The following is a 17,737-nucleotide window of genomic DNA, read 5'->3' as shown; positions in this document are numbered from 1 at the left end:
TCTCAAGAAGTGTGTTATCAGCCATGGCATGGAAAGTTTTCTTACAATTGTAAAAGGAAAAGAACTTTGTTTTGATAACATTGAATGTAACCATCCAATTTTGGCCCATTGAACTGCAGACTAAAGGTAATTTTCTAAGCATTCAGCTGTTGCTTTGGAGGCGTCCATATTTAATTTGCCTGTATATCGAAAATAGAGTGTGATGGCATCAGCAAATATACCCATCTCGTATGCAATTGCATCAGGGAGGTCGTTTATGAAAACCAGGAATAATAAAGGCTCAAGTATTGAACCTTTGCTACACACCTACCTTAATAATTCGTCAGCTTGATTCACAGTTTAGGCTTTGTATTTTCTTTTTATGACAAACTTTTCACTAAAGTAAAAACTGTGTAAAAATAGAACTTACATAACTGAAGTTATGGGGTTCAACAAGGTTTAATTTTGTTCAATTAAGTCCCTTATTGAGGGGGGGAGTTACGATGCTCAAGATTTGCTCAAAATATGTATTATTTATTGATAATTTAAATCTCATCCCAATACGATGTGAGTTCAATAATATGAAATGGTGAATATGACAACCCTTATGTTTCTGAAGTTTGGAGATGAGGATTGGTTATTCATATTATTTAGCTTCTTCGGACTACTGTTTTCATCTTGAGTGTTATTTTTTTCAACGTTTCGATCGATGTAACCTCCAACCTTCTTCAGGTATATCTTGTCGAACTCAAGAATTTTTCTGCTAAACTCGGGAATCTGCAGAAAATTTTGAACGGAACCTATTATTTAATTCACAAGCGCAGCATGCTCTTAGTTTGTCATCCATAATTGGATAGAGGTTTTAAATAATTTGCAGTGGCATTTTCATTCGCTCACACTGAGGATTGAACCATCAATCTTCATAAAAAGGTCACTTATATAACTAAATTATTCCAATTATTCTAACCACTATGCCACAAGTTCTTGCGGAAGGACACATTCTGAAAATGATACTCAGGAAGTTCAAATAATATGACTGACAACCCTTATGACAATGTATATATTTTATTCATTTTTTTTTTTTTTGCTAGGGAATCACTGCTTATCAAGGTCTGAGGGCCACTTGAGGACAAGGATTAAAATATATTGTATGATTCGAAGGGAGAGGAGATCTCATAATTGACGTCATAGAAAGGGTAGACAAGATATCAGTTGACATTTTTTTCAGCAGCGAAGGTTCAAAGCAGACATGTAATTTTGGGATAATATCTCTCTCTCTCTCTCTCTCTCTCTCTCCCAAAAGCCAGCTTAGAAAAGGGGGAATTTAAGAGTCATTTGTTATGTAATCGCTTGGTAGAAAGCATTTATTCAGTTATCTATCTATCTATCTATCTATCTAATTGTTTTTCCTTGCGAAGTAAATAATAGTTTGAATTGTATGAAATGATGGGTTGAGCGAGATGCAGGTGCAGAAAGAGTCAAAGAGTCATGCTGTGACATGTAACAAACTCTGTGACTGATCAAGTTGCACCAGACGGTATGCAAATGGGAACCGGATCTGACATGTCAAGGGTTCCGGTTTGAATAAACTGAGTTAATGTTAGTTGAGTTGGTTCTAAGACGCTGAAGATACATTATTTTATTTGTCCCTCAGTCCTCATTTTTTAATGAGTGATTTTTCTGACAAAGGGAGAAGAAAAAGCTGTATTCTAGATTGGCAGTATTTTGCGCAAACAGTTGGCAGAGGTGGCAGAAATTTTCTGTTTCTATGTCTATCCTTGTAGCCATGTCACTAGTAAGGGTGCTGGAGGTAAACGTTTTATCTGGGCTGACGTTATCCACCTGATAGTCAGAGACCCGAACCTTGGATTAACCACTAAGGAGGCTATCCTATCAAAGTACTGGGACTGCTGTATTACCATTTGATGAATGGATTCTAGACCATGCAGTAGCTTCTGGTGGCGCCTCTCAATACCATATAAGTGCGTAATTGTTACGGCTTTACCTTATCATGTTCTACAAAAAAAAAAAAATCTCTTCGTTTCTCCTCTCTGTCCTACTCTAAGCAAGTCTGACGACTTAGTCCACAAATTCCCAAAATTCCATCATGAAAAGTTTCAAGAAAAAATACACGATTAAACCCGGATCTCCAACTTCCAACGTAGACCCCCACTACCATGTCTCCTTTACCAACATCAGGGGTCTACGTTCTAACCTTCCAGAGATTGAAGCCCAATTACAGGAGACTAAATCTGACCTTTTATTTTAAAGCGAAACTGGCATTGGACAGACTACTTCCCTAGATGAGTTCGTAATTAAAGGATACTCTAACTTAACTTCTAAATCTGACCCCCAAGATCGCCATGGGTATGGAATATGTGTCTATATTAAAGATGGCTTTCCATGTGGTAGAGACATCTCCAGAGAAGATCCTAACTTACCCTATATGTGCTTCTGGGTTGCACTAACTCCCAGTACTGCATTTATATTTACTCTCTATCGCCCCCACAACAGCGGAGTTACTATCTTTAAAAGCATATCTGAGAAAATTGACCAAGTCCTATCAGCTTATCCTTCAGCTAACATTCATGTATGTGGAGACTTCAATGTTCACAACGTGGAATAGTTGACCCACTCAAACAAGACCGATGATGAGGGGAGATTCTGTCATGATTTCTTCATTGCTTAGGACCTCACTCAGATTGTTCACGAACCCACCCGTGTGCCCGACAATAATGGCCAGTATGCAAGTCTACTAGACCTTTTTCTCACAACTTGCCCTGAACTATGTTCAGTTTCTGTTCAGTTTCCTCTTGGATCTTCCAACAACTGTTGTATCAATTAAGATAAAAATGAAATGTAATAAGTCCTCAGATGTACCTCTATTGTACAGTATATCGATACTCTATGGCTGACTGGGATAGCTTCCATACATTTATATTGGATCTACCTCTGCATTCCATGTTTAAAAAGGATGTGTCCTCTATAGTATCAGACCTAACGGAATGTAGGTATAGACCGTTTCATACACTCGAAAAAGTTCCAGCAAAAACCTAACAGCCAGCCATGGTTCTCTCCAGAATGTGCTGCTGCCATTGCGCACAGAAATCACTTTTTCCACTGCTTCCAACGTAATAGATGTATGGAAACTAAAGCCGCTTTCAGGACTGCCAGCAACCATTGTAAGAAAGTAATAAAGAACGCAAGATAGTTGTATGCTCAGTCCGTCAAGTTCAAAGTAGCTGAGCAGCGGCTTGGTTCCCACCAGTTTTGGCAAATAGCAAACAGAATCCTGAACAGAAGCGTCTGCTCTATCCCAACTATCATCAATGGACCTGAGGTAATCTCATCAGCATCAGACAAAGCCAAACTCTTTGCCAAGAACTTTGCAGCTAATTCTACCCTTTGCGACCAAGGCCGCCAACCCCAAATATTTTCTCCTGTATCAGAAAACACGCTATGTGATATACATATGTCTGTACGTGATGTTGCCAAGCTAATCAAAAATGTTGATTCCAGTAAAGCAACTGGCCCTGACGGTATTCCAATTATAGTACTCAAAAAACTTCAACCAGAACTAGCGCCCATACTTACAAAACTGTTTAAACGTTGTCTTAAGGAGAATTGCTTCCCATCACCCTGGAAAATCTCATCAGTATGCCCTGTATTTAAGAATTCTGGTGATCGCTCATCCCCCTCTCAGTACAGGCCAATAAGTCTCCTGTGTGCTATGATAAGTTGCTGGAATCTGTGTTAAATACAGAAGTAATCAACCATCTCAGCAAAAATAACCTTCTTAGTGACACACAATATGGTTTCCGTTCTGCTAGATCTACAGCAGATGTGCTTACAGTTATATCTCATAGGATTAGTGAATCTCTCGTCGGAGGCAACCTTTCTAGGGCAATTGCTCTTGACATATCTAAGGCCTTTGATAGGGTATGGCATGAAGGTTTACTTCACAAGATCTCTAGCTATGGTATAGCTGGAAATGTCTTCTCAATTATTAAATCATTTCTTTATGATAGGTTCATAAGAGTAGTAGTTGAGGGGCAAAAATCAGAAGCTCACAATATTAATGCTGGAGTCCCTCAGGGGTCCATCCTGGGCCCAACTCTATTCCTGATCTACATTAATGATCTTCCAAATCACATCCTTACACCATTTGTAGATATTTATGCTGATGACACTACCATCTATGGTAGCACATCCAAGTCAGTAAACGACCAAGTTCTCTCCGATTCTCTCTCCTCTGATCTTGAGCATGTGGTACAATATGGAAAGGAGTGGCTGGTTACTTTTAATGCATCTAAAACCAAGCTTCTCTCTTTATATCATCAACGTTTTGATCCCCATCTGGCATCAGTTGAAATGAATGGCTCTCCTCTTGAGGAAACCTCAAGTTTTGACAAGCTTCTGGGCTTGACCTTTACTCCTGATCTTAAATGGAACAGGTACATCAAATCTGTTGCCAAGGCCGCTGGAAAAATGGTGGGATCCTTCTATCGATCCAGTAGATATCTCACTGCTGATGCAATTCTCTATCTATATAAGAGCCAGGTACGTCCAAGGATGGAATATTGTTGCCACATCTGGGCAGGAGCTACTAGAAAGGACTTGTCCTGCCTTGATAGAGTTCAAGATAGACTTTGTAGCCTCATAAGAGATATCCTTTTCTCTTCCTTGCAATCTCTATCTCACAGAAGAGATGTTGCGAGTTTGTCTCTGCTGTATCGTTATTTTCATGGGAAGTGTTTGATTGAGCTTCAGTCTATGGTCCCCCCTCGCCAAACTTTCACAAGAAACACTCGTCTAGCTGAAAACACTATCAATAATTCCCCCCACTCGTTATCTGTGCCTAAACCTAAACGTAGATTCCATGGACAAAGCTTCTTTCTTAGAACTGCACGCCTGTGGAACTGTCTTCCGTTTTCCTGCTTTCCAGCTGACTACAATATGGTTGTCTTCAAGTCTAATGTAAACAAGTTCTTGATGTGCCGTTCCATTTGCTAACAAATTTACTGAATTTCCATTACTAATGATTACTATATTGTCCAATTTATACTGTACACTCCTTAACCCTTATCCTCGAGTGGCCTCTTGGCCTTAATAAGTGGTGATGCCTATGTAAAAAAAAAACAAAAAAACAAGCTCCCCATAAGGGGGCGACAGTTTCCAAATGGAACCACAAGCAAAAGATCACCATTCACTCCAGTCTGCTGTGACGAAAACGCCTGGGAGTGAATAAAAATATATATAAAAACGACCATTCGTCTTGAGTACCTGTCTCGAATGCGTCTTTGATTGTTACAGGACTAGCTTCCCCAAGATCATCGGTGAATTCTCCCGGAAGAACAGCAGAAGACAAGTATGTCATCATGTATTATTCGCATTATATCTTCTGACATACACACACACACACATCCAGAGACTAGACGAGCACAACTGTTAAGACAGACATTTAGAGACTAGACGGCCACGGCTTGATGAATAAGACCGTTAAATAAAGAAGTTAAATACACACTAGGTGTGTGTATAGACTTTGTAGCCTCATAAGAGATATCCTTTTCTCTTCCTTGCAATCTCTATCTCACAGAAGAGATGTTGCGAGTTTGTCTCTGCTGTATCGTTATTTTCATGGGAAGTGTTTGACTGAGCTTCAGTCTATGGTCCCCCCTCGCCAAACTTTCACAAGAAACACTCGTCTAGCTGAAAACACTATCAATAATTCCCCCCAAGCAACAGACCTCAAAATTCATAATGTAACACATTTAATGTCGGCGAATCAGTAAGCATAATTTTACAAAATGATGTGCACAAAATATAACAAACCTGTGAACCGTAAAAAGGTGTTATTGTCTCATTAGTAAAATCTGACCAACATGCTCGGTCATCCACAATATGTAACATATATAATGAATCATTGCTATAAAATATCAAATTTCTATTTTTATCGAGAATATTGATGCCATTGTCTTGCATAATTATAGGTTATCCTTAGGTGGACTTCTGAATCTGATATGTATAGACTGGCTTAAAAGATGTCTGAAGTTAGATTCATCATCGTTCTGATGCAATTGTTGCATTACAAGTTAGCTTATGGCAAGTCAGATCAAGCGTTGATAGGGAGACAACGGTCTATAACGTTTTTCCCCTAATTTTGATTTATTTCTTTAAAAGAATATGGTTGATTAAAATTCTGATAACAGCGAGAGAAATGGTATAATTGTTGCGTCTTCAAAAAAATGACATATCCAGTAGATATTGTGTTCGGCAACGAGTGATACCCAGATTGGCATATGGAAGCGATCTTTGACCCCCCCCCCATAGTTGATGATATGGTGGGAACAAAACGTATGGGAATTATCGATATGCAACGCAGTTAGATGAGGACCAATCGTGTCATGTGATGAGGCAATGTGGAGACAATTGATTGGTCAAGAACTCCCCTAACTACCCACTGTCCAGACTATGTAAAGGTGTGCAGGGTGATTTTAAAGAGAGTTTTTGACTGCTCTCGTGGGGATTGTGAAGGTGCCTCCTGTCGCTCTACTGCTCTGCCTCTCGGAACTACCAAGTAACAGCAAAATCTCTCTTCCTCTCTTTCAACAGAATTAATCTATCGACTACTACAGTTTATGATAACACATTAACAGGGGACTGAAAAGAAAAAAGAAGGAAAGAAAGGACAATTGTAATGCGCAGAAGATTGGAATCCATCAACATTCGTGCATACAACACGAATACTATGATTTCTCCGCATCATTTCTCGATAATTCCATGTCTAAAGCAATGGCAGAAACCCAAGAAAGACTTTCAATCTGTGGTTGAATGGAACTGTAATTGGATTATTGCATTTAATGCTACTAAGACTAAGCTTCTTTCCTTTAACAACTACAAAAAAATCTTCTCAACAAACGATTGCTATGACAAATACCACCTTACCAGAGAGCTCATCTTTCAAACTCCTCGGCCTAACATTCACAAGCAATATGAATTGGAACAAATACATTGGAGGACATTGCCAAGGCAACTGCAAAGCAAGTGGGCTCCCTCTACCATGTTAAAAAAATTACTCACACCAAAGCGTTTCCTAATTCCTTCATACATAGAGTATCGTTGTCACATCTGGATTGATACATCTGTCACTAGTCTCTCACTCCTCGGCGAAGTCCAAAAAAGAGTCTCGAATCTAAGGTGTTCTTCAGTCTGACAGGCTCCATCTTCTGTCCCATCACCACAATATCACATTTCTGTGTCTGTTTTACAAGTATTTTAATGGAATGTGCTCTGACAAACTCAATATACATGCTCCTGACTCAACCGATAAGCAACAAAATCTAACCTCTTCACTATAGAGCTTACTGGATGGTGGAAAGCTTTCTACTCTAATAGTTTCTTTCCTTGAACGGCCAAATTTTGAAAATCCCTCTTTTCTGCTTCCCTGACTATACTAACCCACGAAAATTTAAATGTAATATGAACAGACGTTTTGCTGCTCAACTCCCTACAGTCCCCTATTAGACACAATCCTAAATAGTAGTCCGTTACATTCCAAGTCGCAATATGTTTTGTTTAGCATGAAAAAAGAGTAAAAATAAATCATCAACTTGGCACATTTTGTTTTTGATAATTTTTTTTTTTTGCATTTTTTTTTCTTAAAATGCAATTCAATATTTCAAGGATTTTTTCTTAATTAATGCAACCCCAAAATTGCTCTCCTAATAATAATTTTTTTTTTTTTTGGAATATTAGTAAAATTATAAAACAAATTCTTGCCAAATTAAAAAAAAAAAAAAAAATGTGCATTTTAAAAACTATCATCTTGCGAGTAAAACTGTAAATGTTTTAACCATTTCTAAAAAAAAAAAAAAAGACATTTATTTCTGCCTGCCATTTTTTGACTTTTCAAAAATATTCATAGAATGAAGAAATATTTCTGTTTTATTTGTTTTTTATTTCATGTTTTTAGAAATTCTAAAACATAATTCGCTTTTAAACTTCCTTTTCGTTTTAATATTCTCTCAGTTTCTGCAAGCTTCTGAATAATTCTTAAAAGAATATTCCTGCAAGGACACATTCTGTTCTTGCAAATATCAATTTAGCCTTCTTTGAATATTCTTTAAATCAGTGAAACCAATTCCAGTTACTTCCTGCCAGACATTGAGTTCAATGCTGTACAAAATTGTACAGAATTTATTGATTTTTTCTCCTGTCTTCAAGTAATTGTGAGGAGTTGTTTGTCACAAGAATTCTTCAATACTAATTGTCAACAGTGAAGATTTGGAAAATTTCTAAAACGGTACTTTATTTAATATTTAGAATTCTGCTTGAATTCAAGCCAAAATATTTTTTCATAAATTATGTCCGAATTTTCGTTCTTATACGTATTTTGAAACATTCCATTTAATATATATGTATATATATATATATATATATATATATATATATATATATATATATATATATATATATATATGATGTTCAACGTTCACGACTTCCATCATTCAAACACTATGGATTGTCTAATGTCTGCGCTCAAATTGAGCATTTATTAGTTTTTAATTCCCTTCCTCCTCGTGGCAATTATTTGGTGGCCCGGAGGTAGAGGTTTAGTAAATCGAATCAAAGTTGGCTTTGTGGCTAGGTCTGAATATAGGAATTGTTATCCTATACTGATGATTACGTAAGCATGAAACGCTAGTATCTGTAGGTATCAAATAATTATTATTTAATTATATATATATATATATATATATATATATATATATACCGAGAGAGAGAGAGAGAGAGATTTCCTACGTGTGTTTTGAATTCAATTAATTTTTTAAGGGATGGATGCCTATAAACACAACAATACGTAGGTGTTTTTTTTATTTATGTTTTTGCAGATTATACATATCTCCATTTCCTTTTATCTTTTTCCTCTCCAAATAATTTTTCGTTCCATATAAAAAACTTTCCAACAGTTTTTTGACAGACGTACATCAATCTTTGAGGAGTTGTTTAGTGAATTTCCATTATTCAACAAAACACGTGTAAGACGTATTACATAAAAATAAACCTAATAAAATCTTATGAATTTGATTAAATACATATTTTGGTTTTTAATTTGTGTGATTGAATGAAAGTACCTTTACTTACATGATGGATAGGAAATACATTCATAAAATTATATGCACATTGGTCTTTATTATAGAGTTATGAATTTGTATCTTATTTCAACATATATATTAAAGGTATTTTGTGTGTGTGTGTATGCGTGCGAGTTCGTTCCCTATGGACTCTAAAACTACCGAGCCAATTATTTTGAAATTTCACACAAATCTACTTTATGAGTCTGGGAGTGTTCTTAGATAGGTTTCATATTGGAATACCTCCAATAAGTATCGATAATTGAAAAAAAACGATTAAAGAAGGAATGCCCGATTTTGACCAAAGTTAACACTCTTATACATCCTAACATCACAAATGCATTTGAGAAGTTTATCACTGCTACGCCCAGTGTATAAAATTAACATTAGGTTCGTTGATAAGACAGGGGTGCGTTCAAACTAAATGCTTCTGTTGAGAGCCCAATTGAACCATGATATTTGAGTTTAGCATTTTAAACTTTAATTCAAGCAATTATATAAAAATGTGTCCTTTGCTTAATTCATATATATATATATTCATCCATGCTTATGTTTGAACATGACTGTTGCTGATTACTTGTGTAAACTGACACTTTTCTCATCTTTCAACATGTTCAACCCCAAAAATCAACAAAAAAAAAATTAGATTGTAGTAATAGCCAGTAGCCAGTGGCATTCACTCCAGGCGAATTGAACTGGAAGAATTTCTAGGGAATATCAAATTTACAACTGGTCCCCAGTCGCATGTATCTCTCAGTTAGAAGAGGTAACTACCTTATGTTTTTGCAGTTCTTGCAGGTGTCGATGTCCTCCTTCATACAGCGCCTGGTATTCTCAAATAGTCACAAATCTGATACTGACCACACTCAACCACTGTGGGAACGTGATTATACCATATTCAGCATTATGTAGCAATATTTAGATACGGATGCGTAAAAATTAGGTTAGAATTGAGCAGAGTGAAGAATTTCCCATTAGAAGTGAAGTTAGAACTACATGTACAGGAAGTCACTAGTGAGACGTGGCAAATAAACAGATTGTGTCATTTCTGTTTTATTAATTCGCTAGTACAGAGAGAGTGCATGTGTGTAAGAGAGAAAAGGAGTGGTCAGGTTTTGGGATAACTGTTCCCTTCCCATATGGAGATAAGTATTAAGTATGCATACAAGTATATTGTAAAGAAAAAATAACATTCCCCAAAAGATTATTCAACCCCAAATGATAATGTGCTGTTCTTTGTTAATAATGTTTATGAGAACTTTTATAAGAAAAAAAACGTCAACAATGAGAGAGAAAAAAAAAAAGAAATGCGATGAGCTGCAGTTTGGATAATCTCTGAGGATCAAAGAACTGATTCCTGCACTGCGACAAGATTCCATATCAGCCTTTTGCTTTTCTTTCTACATAAGATACTTTCAGGAATTCCAGACTGCCTCACAGGAACACATTTCCTGGATTGTTTTCTCACCGAGCAAATCAAACAGCATTTATGTCAATGTTTTCTGTACACCTGGTCTTACTAGATTTGATTAAAACATTTGTAATCTTTTTTCTTTTTTTTCTTGGGGGGGGGGAGGGCTCAATTAGCAAGATACTCGCAAGAGATTCGGGTTTCAAATGTGTTCACCTGATGAGCTCAAATGAAGGCAAAACTCGATTCTTCAACTTCAAGTTTGCTGGCTTGCATGATCTGCGGTGTTGTTTGACCCTGGGAATTATATCATCTCACTATATATATATATTCTATTGGTCGCTTCCAGCCACGGTTATGGTCTTTGTTATAGTGTCCAGTGAGGACCACATCATGCCACCTCACATCTTCAAAGTCGGCTTGAAAGTCAACACCAAAGTGTACCTGGATGTGCTGAAGTGAGTGGTGATCCCCTGGTGCAATCAGGTGGTCGCTGGCAAACTCTGAGTGTGGCAGCAGGACTCAGCACCAGCTCACAAGTCTCAAGAGATGCAGGCTTGGCTTCAGAAGGAGTGCTATGGCTTTGTACCCTTCTCCCACTGCCCCTCCCACCCCCTCCCCGACTTGAACCTGCTGGACTATTTTGTTTGGTCATACGTTGAGAACATCACCAACATGACCTCCCACAACACCAAAGCCAGCCTGATCGCCACCATCTGCCAAGTATCTGCCGAGCTCCTGCCGGCACTTGTGAAAAAGGCATGCTCCCAGTTCCAGACCCGTATTGAGGCGGTGATTGAGGCTGAAGGCGGCTACATTGAATAGATGTCAGTTTTATTACATAATTAAATTATCTGAATTGATTTTTTCCAATACGAATTTAAAAATAAAGCTGCAGTGTTCCTTTCTTTAGGGCGACAAACTTATCATTCCACCCTGTATAACAACGGGTGTATAAATCAATGTGATACACCAGGTCGTCATGACCATCGTCATGAGAAACCTCGGTTGCTTTTTCATTGCTGACACATTTTTGGTTAGTTTATAACAGAAATTTATTTCAAAATTACAGAACTGAGACTTGCATGCGAAAGAGACAAAAGAAAGAGAAATGAGATGTCTCATATTATTAAGATTCTTCCGACCACTCTTCTCGTTTTGAGTGTTATTTTTACAACGTTTCGGTCGATGTAACCTCCAACTTTTTTCAGGTGTATCATGTTGAACTCCAGCATTCTTTTGTCAAACTCGGAAAGAAATAAGTTTGAAAGCATGATTCCCGAGTTCGACAAGATACACCTGAAGAAGGTCGAAGGTTATATCAAATGAAACATTGTAAAAAAAAAAACTTTTTAAAAAAACACTCAAAACTAGAACGGTAGTTCAAAGAATCCAAATAATACGAATTATCATCTCAAAAATTCAGAAACGTAACGAAAGGAAAGATGAAGATTCCAAAGAAAAAAGTGAAAATAGAGAGTAAACAGCATCCTGTATCTCTACAAAGCCACCATTTATCCATGCACAGAGTATTGATGAAATAAAAACCTCAAATCTCATGGATCCCGCATTGTCAACCAAGCTCCAACCCCTGTCCCATCGCCACAATGTTGCATCCCTGTCTAATAGGTACTTTAAAGAAGTGTGCTCTGACAAACTCCCAGCACTGCCTTCAACATAAATACCCCAATTAACTGAACAAGGAGCAAAATCCCACCTCTTCATTGTAAAGATGTCTAGATGCCCGAAAGCTTTCTACTTTAACAGTTTTTTTCTTCAAACTGCCTAACTTTAGAATTCCTTTCCTGTTTCTTACTTCCTTGACTGTGCTAACATGCAAAAGTTTAAATGTAATGCAAATAGACATCTCACTGCTCAACTCCCTATTCAGAGTGCCTTTGTAGGCATGGTCTCTAATAATAGCTCCTTACATCCCAAAAGCAATGTACCTTGTTTGGCGTGAATAAGAGTAAAAACAAAAAACAAAAAAAAACAAAAAAAACATTCAGTGTTAAAAGGGAAAGTAAGAGTAAGAATACAAAAACTGTTTAACTCAAGAATGTGCACGGAATTTTAAACAGAACCCTTTGTTTAATTCACAGGGGTAGTATGTTTTCGTTCCGTCAGCCATGACTGCATAGAAGGCCTAAGTAATTCATAATTGTATTTTGAGTGTCTCGGGATTGAACCTTCAACCTCCAGAAGAGTGTAACTTTTACAACTAAATTTTACCAAGTACTTTATCCACTATGCTACAGGTCCTTGCAAAGCTCAGCAGAAAGATTCAGGAGTACAACAGCGTATACCTGAAGAAGCTCGGAGGTTACATCGTTCAAAACATTGTGAAAATAACACTCAAGATGAAATAGTTTGAATAATCCAAATAATACGAAATTCCTCGCCTTTCGTTAAACCATATTTCCTTCTTCTCTCTCTCTCTCTCTCTCTCTCTCTCTCTCTCTCTCTCTCTCTCTCTCTGTTCTCATTTCCTTAAATATATTTTTGTCCCTTGGATAATTTCTTTATTGAGTGACACAGTACATGGGAATGCAATCCAAACCCACCTCTTGTTGCCAGTCTATTGCACTAACTACTAAGCTATGCCTCCTCCAAATGCTTTTGCAAATATTTGTTGAAGGTCAGAAGCATCTAAATTCTCCCCTCCTCATTCCTGCATCAGTGCATATTGTCACACAACTTATTATTTACACTTCTTGCTAGTCGTAAGAAATTCACTGTCACTGTTCATTCTGGCAGGTTTCTCTTTGTTGCCTTACAACGCACATGTCCATTTTTCTACCATGTGTAGACCCTCCCTGCCCTGCCTCTCACCTTCCTGCTATAGCATGTGACATCATATACTAAATTGATAACAATCGCTTGGCAATAACTAAGCAATCCGTCATCTTCAGTAAAGAAGAAAAAATGTTTTCTCTTCATTGAAAAAAAAATTTTTTTTTTTAGATTTTTATTTTGGCTTAATCTAATTATATATTTCGTCATGAAAAAAAAAATTAGAAAAAAATATTCAGTCTTAAAACAATAAAATATCTAAAATGATTCGACTTCAATAAATTTTTTTTTTTTTTTTACAAATCTTTTTCTTCCGAAATTTTCAATTGTGATGCTTTTTTTTTCTAACTCCTGATTCAACGATTCATTCTTAGTTTTCTTCTCTCTCTCCATCATTTACACACTTGATCTTCAGTTTTTCAATCCTTCATCTTCTTTTGCTCTTTGTTCTTCATTTTCTTTTTACATTTTACTCCCATGCTTGCTCTCCTGTTATTTCTCTTCCCTTTTTTTCTCATCCTTAACAACTATTAAAACTTTCTTCCTCATCCTTTTTAACCTTTTACTTTTCCCTTCATCTCTCCTCTCCCTTTTTCTACCCTTCCATCCTTTCTCTTTTACTTTTCCTCCGCTCTCTTCTTTTCTTTCTCCCTCCCCACTTTTTATTCTTCTTTCCCCCTCATTTCTGCTCTCCTTTTTTCACCCTCCCCTTTTTTATATTATTGCTCATCCTTGTTTAACTTTCTTTAAACTTTATTTCTGCTCTTTCTCTCTTTTTTCCTTATTTCTTTCATTCTTGCTATTCTTTTTTCACTTCTGTAATCTTTCTTTCTTATGTGTTTCCTTTACCCTGGCATTCCCTCTTTTCCAGCCTTGAACTTTTCATCATTATCTTTTAAATAACCGAAAAAATAAAATAAAAATAATTAGATAACGGGAAAGGGTTGATATGCCATAAAACAAAACAACTAATCATTTTTTTTTGTTACCAAATCCTTATTTTCCTTTTATTTTTTTTTTTTCATCTTTTTTTTTTATTCTTTTCAAAAATTTTACTCATCCTTGTTTTTTTTTGTTTTTTTTTTAATTTTTTTTACAATATTTTCCTAATCCCAATTTCCCTTTTTCTTCATTCATCCTCTCTCCCCTCTGCCTATTTCCCCCTCATTTATGGCATAATCATGTTGACACACCGGTTCCCATTAGATCACCAAAGTTAAGCAACGTTGAGCCTGGTCAGTACAAGATGGGTGACCATTTGGGGAATACCAGGCGCTGTATGTAGGAAGATCTTGACACCTCCTTGCAATAACTACAAAAAAATAATGTTGTTATCTTCGTTGACTGAAATATACATGTGACTGGATACTGCTTGTGAATTTAATTTGGAGGAAGCAGGTTCAACTCAACTAGGTTGATTGCCATTAAAAAAATTCGCCTCATCTTTGCTCTCATCCTTGCTCTCTTTTTCCTCATCTTTTTAAAAAAAGAATTTTTTCCAGTCCTTATTCTTCTTTTTCCATTTTTGCTTTACTTTCATTCTACTCTTTCTGTTTTAACCTCCTTGCTCTCCCTTTCATTCTATTTTTTCTTGTTTCTCTCTAATCTTCATTTCTCTTATCCTTGCTCTTTTTTTCCTTTTTATTCTCTTTTCTTTAATCTTTCTTCCATATTCCCTTCATCTTTGCTCTTCCTCGTTTTCATCCTTGCTCTCCCTCATTTTCATCCTTGCTCTCCTTCGACTTCACCTTGCTCTCTCTCTCTCATCCTTGCGCTCTCTCTCTCTCTCTCTCTCTCATCTTTACTCTCCCTCATTAACTTCTTTATCTATTTTCTTCAATTTTCACCATTTCTTTTCCTTATCTTTGCTTACATTGTCTAATTCTTTCTTCATTTTTATTCTCTTCCTTCCTCTCTTTTTTCATACTTTTTCTCTCTTCACCTTTTCACTGGTGTAAATACCTACACACTCTATAATGATTTCTACGCTTTCATTTCTTTAATTTTATTATAACTTTTACTTTCTTTCCATTTTCATATTACTCTCCCTAAACTTTAGCTTTTTGTGTCTGTGTCATTCTTATTATTTTCTTCCACCTATCACCGTCGTACTCTTTTTAACCAATCTTATTCTCACATCTTTTTCTTATATTTTTCTTATCCTCACATCCTTTCCTTATATTTTAGCATCTTATTTCATTGATGAAGATCATTACTTATTCATCATTCAATATCTTCCTCTTTCTTTCAATGAAGTTCTTCTCCTATCCCTATCTCCCCTCCCACTCTTTCTTTATTCCTTTCCCCATCTTCTCTTCATCACACCTCGCACATTCCATTCTCTCCTCTCATTCTTAACTCTCCTCCTACCCTCCACGTTGTTCCTCCTACTCACTTCTCCAGCAGTTTCAGCAATGGCATCTCCATTCTGGTTTCAAGCCAGTGTGCGCTAGTCACATTTTTAGGGGATGGAGGGAGGGACTCTTTGGGCCTCCTCTGTCTTTTTTTCCCCTCCTGGTTAGTGAGTATCAACTTAATTCCAAGTTCCACTGATGAGTTGACCATTCCCGGAAAGGATAGAATAAAGAAAAAAAGAAAAAAGAATTTAAAAAAAGACAGAGGAGGCTCCATTTTAAGAATTGTTAAAAAACCCTTTTCAATGTGACCATTACTTATTCACCATCACAAAGAATCAGAGCACAAATACAGACTTCTGCCTTAAAAAAAGTTACAATTCAAATCGACATCCCTTCCCTACCCCCGGGCTTTTATTTATTTGCACAGCTTAGTTCCAATAAAACCAATATTTTGTCTAAATCATGGAGCAACTTGTTCTCTTCATTTCCTGCAAGATGGTAAGTAGAACCCTTCAGCATTTATTTTCCATGTCGCAGTTTACGCGTCTCACTTGCTGCCGGTTTATCGACTTTACCCTTCCTTTCCTTGCAGAGTTTTTTTTTTTTTTAACCATATGACTCGTTACAACCGGCCAATTGTCTGTAGAAATGCAGAGGAATATGGCAGAATGATTCCACTTTTAGGAATGTCATTCACTACTGCTACTGTTGCAAGCATTTCGTATTGCATTGATGAGCACACAGGCACAAACGCAGCAGTTAGCAACACTGTATTTTGTCAATGAAATTTGAGAGTCTATTAATTCTCAACTGATTTCACTTTTCTACTGATAACAGAAAGACTTACTACATATATATTTTTATTTCTAAAGAATTTTTACAATATATTTTTGTTCATTTTTCTAATAGTTAGTATTTTATATTTTAATGATTACCAAAATAATTATTACGTACATTAAGAAAAAGAAAAACAAACAATAAAATTTTTATAAATATTGTTAGTTTTTTTTTTTTTAAATATGCGCACAATTTAATGTGTTAATAGAAACACTTTTTAATTAGAATTACTACTCCTTTTTTTTACAGATTTTTAAATATATTCTTGTTAATTTTAAATGATTACCAAAATAATTATCACATTTATTAAGAAAACAATAAAATTTTATAAATATTTTATTACTTTTTGTTTTGACTATGTCTATAATTCAATGTGTTGAATTAGTTTTCATTTCATATTTGTTCATCTTTCATTTTATTAATTACCAAAATAAGTATCACGTTTATTAAAAAAATTATTACTATTTTTTAACATGTGTACATATCAGTGTGTTAATGAATTTGGAGAGGTGATAATAAAAGAAACAAAAACAGGCAATGCGTTTCTTTATTTTATTGAATTTTTAAAGTAAAGTTTTAAATCATCGATGATTTTCAGTACTAGTTCATAGATTTGGATTTCATTTTATGTATTATAAAGGTTTTATTTTATTCATAGGATATTCCTATAAGCATTTTTGTTTAATTTTTAAAGATTTTTTTATAATATATTTTTGTTAACTTTTTTAATAGTTTATATTTTGTTGATTACCAAAAATAATTATCACGTTTATTAAAAGAAATAGTAAACATTTAAAAATATTTTATTACATTTTTTAAAATATGTCTGTTAAAAAATTGAGAGAGGTGTAATAAGGAAAACAAGACTCGTCATGCATTTCTTTAGCAAATATTTGAAGTAAATGATTTTGAATATTAGTTTATGAATTCTAATTTAAGTTTGTGTATTTTAAAGGTTTTATTTTATTTATAGGATTTTAATTTAATTTTAATAATATTATTTTATGAATTCTAATTTAAGTTTGTGTATTTTAAAGGTTTTATTTTATTTATAGGATTTTAATTTAATTTTAATAATATTATTTTATGAATTCTAATTTAAGTTTGTGTATTTTAAAGGTTTTATTTTATTTATAGGATTTTAATTTAATTTTTTCTTAATAGATCACTATTTTTATATTTTAAAGTCACCAGAGAATTGAAAATCAATTGAGAACATTTATGAA

At 35.3% G+C, this 17,737-nt stretch overlaps 1 pseudogene; it reads left to right on the top strand.

The window, feature by feature from the left end:
- The first annotated feature begins 14,483 nt into the window (after nucleotides 1–14,483).
- Nucleotides 14,484–14,601, top strand: LOC145285078 (5S ribosomal RNA; annotated as a pseudogene).
- Nucleotides 14,602–17,737: the final 3,136 nt, after the last annotated feature.

This window comes from Euprymna scolopes, chromosome 9, assembly GCF_053919585.1.
Source record: "Euprymna scolopes isolate OS-2025 chromosome 9, ASM5391958v1, whole genome shotgun sequence".
Taxonomy (NCBI): domain Eukaryota; kingdom Metazoa; phylum Mollusca; class Cephalopoda; order Sepiida; family Sepiolidae; genus Euprymna; species Euprymna scolopes.
Note: the sequence above shows the minus strand (reverse complement) of the source record. Positions and strands in the feature narration are given on the sequence as shown.